Here is a 6307-nt window from a genome sequence, read left to right as displayed (position 1 = left end):
TGAACAGCGTTTACATGAAAACAACAGCTTTTTAGCAAGATTTCGAATCAAAAGACCTAGACCTTAATGGCGGCTGCACACAATTGATTTTCCAACCTGCTCTCTCTTCGACAACATGATCCATTACGTACTTGTAATACTAATAAATAAAATATTTTATGATAGTACAGACATACGTTCATTACTCTACGAAATATTTCACTCGTTGATGAGGTATTTCAAAAGTTATACGTGTTTTGGGGTGTCCACATTTTGTCGCGAACAAGCCTTATAAGCGTTTTGTAGATGATCAGTTTGGTACGGCGCCGAACTCTATTCGATCGGAGCGTCTTACGGAGTCCAAAGTACGTATGATTTCCAGCCACTATGCGCCTCCGAATTTCTCTGCTGGTATCGTTATCGGCGGTCACCAGTGAGCCCAAGTACACAAATTCTTCTACCACCTCGATTTTGTCACCACCGATAGAAACTCGTGGTGGGTGGCTTACATTGACCTCTCTTGAGCCTCTTCCTATAATGTACTTCGTCTTCGACGTATTGATGACTAGTCCAATCCGTTTAGCTTCGCTATTCAGTCTGATGTAGGCTTCCTCCATCCTCTCAAAGTTACGTGCCATGATATCAATGTCGTCGGCGAAACCAAATAACTGGACGGACTTCGTGAAAATCGTACCACTCGTGTCAATCCCTGCCCTTCGTATTACTCCCTCCAAAGTGATGTTGAATAGCACACACGAAAGACCATCACCTTGCCGTAATCCTCTACGCGTTTCGAAGGGACTCGAGAATGCCCCTGAAACTCGAACTACGCACATCACCCGATCCATCGTCGCCTTGATCAACCGTATCAGTTTATCCGGAAATCCGTTTTCGTGCATTAGCTGCCATAGCTGGTCCCGATCGATTGTATCATATGCGGCTTTGAAGTCGATAAATAGATGATGTGTGGGCACGTTGTATTCGCGGCATTTCTGCAATACCTGACGTATGGCGAACACCTGGTCTGTGGTAGAGCGTTCACCCATAAATCCCGCCTGGTACTGCACCACGAACTCTCTTGCAATTGGTGTTAGTCGGCGGCATAAAATTTGGGAGAGTACCTTGTAGGCGGCGTTCAGCAATGTGATTGCGCGGTAGTTGCTACAATCCAGCTTATCGCCCTTTTTGTAGATGGGACACGACACCTTCCATCCACTCCTGTGGCAGAACCTCATCCTCCCAAACCTTGGTAATCACCCAGTGCAGCGCTCTAGCTAGTGCCTCACCACCGTGTTTAAACAGCTCTCCTGATAGTTGGTCAACTCCAGGGGCTTTGTTGTTTTTCAGCCGGCCGATCTCCTCCTGGATTTCCTGGAGATTCGAAGCCGGAAGTCTCATGTCCTGCGCGCGTGCTCCTAGGTTCATTACCATACCGCCACCGTTGTCTGCCATATCGCCATTCAGGTGCTCTTCGTAGTGCTGCCGCCACCTTTGGATCACCTCAAGCTCGTTTGTAAGAAGGTTCCCGTTTATGTCCTTACACATATCGGGCTGTGACACGTGGCCCTTACGTGAACGGTTCAACTTCTCATAGAACTTTCGTGCGTTATTAGCGCGGTACAGTTCCTCCGTCTCTTCACGGTCTCGATCTTCCTGCTGGCGCTTTTTCCTCCGGAAAATCGAGTTTTGTCTGTTCCGCGCCCGTTTGTATCGTGCCTCGTTCGCCCTCGTGCGGTGTTGCAGCAATCTCGCCCATGCTGCATTCTTCTCCTCAACTAACTGTTCACATTCGCCGTCATACCAGTCGTTTCTCTGATCCGGAGCCACCGTGCCTAGTGCAGCGGTTGCGGTGCTTCCAATGGCGGATCGAATATCTCTCCAGCCATCTTCAAGAGATGCTGCGCCTAGCTGCTCTTCCGTTGGGAATGCCACTTCCAGCTGCTGCGCGTAGTCTTGGGCTAGTCTACCGTCTTGTAGCTGCGGCGGACGACTCCGACGCGTGTTGATCACCGTCGAGAGTTTTGAGCGCAGACATACTGCAACTAGGTAGTGGTCGGATTCAATATTCGCACTGCGGTAAGTGCGTACGTTCGTGATGTTGGAGAAGAATTTACCGTCGATTAGAACGTGGTCGATTTGGTTTTCCGTTACTTGATTAGGTGATTTCCATGTGGCCTTGTGGATATTCTTGCGGGGGAAGGAAGTGCTTCGGACTACCATTCCGCGGGAGACTGCAAAGTTTATGCATCGTTGGCCGTTGTCGTTCGATACGGTATGCAGACTATCCGGTCCGGTGTCCGGTCTATACATTCCTCCTTCCTACCTGAGCGTTTATGTCCCCGATGACGATTTTGACGTCCCGCAGTGGCCATCCATCGTATGTCTGCTCCAGCTGCGCATAGAACGCTTCTTTCTCGTCGTCGGATCTCCCTTCGTGTGGGCAGTGCACGTTGATGATGCTATAGTTGAAGAAACGGCCTTTTATCCTCAGCTTGCACATCCTTGCGTTGATTGGCTGCCACCCAATCACGCGTTGGCGCATCTTTCCCAGCACTATGAAGCCGGTTCCCAGCTCGTTGGTGGTGCCACAGCTTTAGTAGAAGGTAGCCGCTCGATGCCCGCTTTTCCACACTTTCTGTCCTGTCCAGCAGATTTCCTGCAGCGCTACGACATCGGAGTTGCAAGGATGTAATTCATCGTAGATTATCCTGTCGCAACCTGCGAAGCCTAGTGACTTGCAGTTCCATGTTCCAAGCTTCCAACCGTGATCCTTCATTCGTCGCCTAGGTCGTTGCCGATTGTATCGAGTCGTATTATCTTCTATGTTGTTCGTAATAGTTGTTTTTAAAGGCGGCTTATTGGGCCTGCGCAAACCTCCTGTCTCGTCGGAGGGGACGCCCAAGCAACCAGAAGTTCAGATTTTACTTAAATTTACTCTTAACCGAACTAATTGGTTCACTATGGTTCACATCAAGTTCCAAGCATCCTTAATGGAACATACACACGGTCAAGCAGTTTGATCAACATTGACTCCACCTCTCGTTTATTCAAATATCCATCAAGTTTTACCAACAGCGACACGAACAATCAATTTATTCGACCAACAATATCACACACGAACGACCGAAGCACCAACTCGAGCACCAACCATCAAAAAATATATGGGGGTTTGTGCAACTTCACTACAAATGCTCAAACATGTTCGGCGAACCTTGACTCCACCCCGACAACTCAAACCAAAATCAAACCGTTTTAATTTTTTCCAACCGAGCCGCCAACTGTCAAATGGTTGTTCGAACAACTTCACACACGTTCAAACAAAGCAGCAACCGAAGCGTTTTCTTGGGGGCGGAGTCAATGTTCGTCAAACTGCTTGACTGGTGTGTACGTTGCATAACGAAACTTTAAAGTTCACTTTTACGCTCCCACCATACTAAAAATTACTTAAAATGAGAGCTGATTAAGCCAAAATAGCCCTTCTTATCCGAACTTCTGGTTGCTTGGGTCGTGTCAGGGCTGTTTAGCGTCCCACCTAACACCAGGACTTGGGCTTGTGCGCTTTGAGCGGCACATGGTCGCTTTGGCGGAGCCTACTTGCGGACTCATGCAGTTTTTTGTAGAGGTTTAACAGGGCCCACTGTCAAACCCCACCACATCCTAGGCAGGCGCCACAACTCGCAAATGGCCTGGGGAGGGATCGTCAAGCCCTTGGACATAGTCCCTGCTGCCTTGGCCATAGTCCCTGCTGTCCTACCCACGTACTGAGGAGTATTTCAACCCAAATCCTGGCCAAAAGTCATTTTTTTTAAAGATATTCCCATATTATTTTTCATTTTTGTACTCTCAAATAATAATACTAACTTGCCATGGGAACTTTGAAACAATCTTGGTTAATTGTAAGCAATGCTGGCTGCCAAAACTTCACCATAATTTACATGCTAATTTTATCGCAATTGTCCATAAAAAATATTTACGTTTTATCGTGTTTTTCTGGATTTTTAATGATTTTCAAGATGAAAATCAATATAGGTACTAATAATGAGGGCACAGACAAACAGACATAACACTCGACAAATTTCCATCGTTCACTGATTTACTGGTCAATTCAAATAATTATTAGTCGATTGGCCAAATCGATCACTCGTGGCGCGCGCATCGTTTTTGCTCAAGTTTGACGTTTGCTCACTACCGCCATCTGGTTCGAGATTTGCCCAACTAACTGAAATCAGCAGATGTCATTAGTGTTTGAACGACGATGTATTTGATGAGTAAATGTTCAATGTGTTATGTCTGTTTGTCTGTGATGAGGGTATTGTGGTCTCTTGCTGTCATAGGTGACTTTTGCATTCAATATTTGGCCAACCAAATGAATATCATCTCTTTTTCATGTATGTTTCTCACTATGCTATATCCTTTCTGTCGTGACCGATTCAACCACAGCTCCTAATCGGAGCGATTGCCGCTACCTCCGAACGACAATCAAAGTAGAGAGCAGTTCTACCCGCTCTCTGACTTGATTGTCATCGGGAACTGCTTCCTCCGGCGGCATTTCGACCAGCAGGGGGCGGTGCCACCCGCTTACCCGCTGCCTACTACTGCCACCGGGAACACGGACCTATTGCTATAGGTCCACCGCTGCTCGGACCTACTCCTGTAGGTCCTGGTCCAGGAATGGGCACTACGCTACGGTAGTCTCCGCCCAGCTGCAGGTCTCACCGTTGATGCGCCTAAACACATCGGCCAAAAATTCCAATTGTTTCTACCATTTTACTCATATCTATAGACATATGAGACATGGTCCGGTAGTGATGGGTTAACACTCCATTCGTGCCATTCATACCTTGTTGCCATATTTTACCATGAATACCTTCACGTTCATTAGGTGCAATATAATTGCCTACTTTTTGGCGAATTGCCAGCAATAAGCACTGAGCTTTCAAAGCTGGCTTACATCACATGTTAAAGAATTTGTGATATGCAAAGATTTATAATAAGTGCCTTGTACTTCTTTTTAAGCTTTTTCAGTACATTTAAATACTTGTTCGACTTTAATTTATTTTATTTATTTTTAAATTAATCGCTATCACCACAGGTATTTAAAACGTTTTCAAGCATGATTCGACCTAAAATTGTTTTCAGGTGATCCTTAATGATGGTATTAATTGGTAGCTTTTTTCTACCTTTTTTGCAAAAATATGATTTACAAAATGAAACTTTTGATTAGGTTCCAAACCCGATCAAGCAAATTTATCAACGTCGGAAAGATTGAAGTTTCCTTAATAAGCTCCACGAAAAACATTTCACGCAATCGTGACTTGTTTTTATTTGAATATAGTGAAGTTTGCTAGAAATAGTAAGATTTTACTAAATATGGGGAAAGACGGCTTTGGCAGGTTTTGTTATATTATTGGCAGGGGGTTTTTGTCGACCAAATTTTATGAAATTTGGCCACAATATTCTTTGATATGCAAAGAACGTTTAGGCCAAATTTGTCCTAGTCAGTCGCCAGTTGCCTATAGTCAGTCATAAAAAAACCCCTGCCAATAATAGAACAAAACCTGCCAAAGCCGTCATTCCCCCTATTTGATTTAAGTATTCATGATTTTGAGCGACTAAGTTCACATAAATGGTTGCTTCCAGAAGAGTTAGACTTCGATGAACGATCCATAAAAAGCATAACGCATTTTTCGGATGTAAAATATTTTTCGGACTGTAACATTATCCGATGACAAAATTATATAGTCGAAGTGAATAAACAAAGTACATCTTTACGGAAAATTTAGTAAGTAATAATTGAAGAATGAAGATTATTATAAAAATCATACTCATTGGGGGAGTCAGAGGTAGGCACCACTCGGCGCAGTTCTCAAAGGTAGCGTACTTGTGCCAAGTGATGCTCTATCAAATAACAATAACTGACCCCGCCAGTGGTCATATATCACTGCTACATCAATACAAAGAGCACAAAAACAAAAAAGAATACGCCTCACTGCTTATTGTATGCATTTAAAGAGGACAAATGATTTACATAGTTTTGGGGATCTAAATGTCAATGAAGGAAAAATACATAGTATTTGTCAGTTAGGTACCACACATGTTTCGGACAGCAGAACAAAGGGAACCGAAGCGACAATCTTTATCTGGTAACTAAAATATCTTTTAGTACAACAAATAACTTTAAAAATGAAAAGTGTTGCAAGAAACCCCATTTGACGGTACTTTCTGAACTGCTTCGTGTTCATTGCTCATTGTCAACATTCAAATTTATTCGTTCTATACGCGATTTGCCTGCAAATCTGTATAGGCGTGAAAATGTATACCTAGTTAA

Source organism: Armigeres subalbatus, chromosome 1, assembly GCF_024139115.2.
Source record: "Armigeres subalbatus isolate Guangzhou_Male chromosome 1, GZ_Asu_2, whole genome shotgun sequence".
NCBI classification, from domain to species: domain Eukaryota; kingdom Metazoa; phylum Arthropoda; class Insecta; order Diptera; family Culicidae; genus Armigeres; species Armigeres subalbatus.
This window is presented reverse-complemented; position numbering follows the sequence as displayed.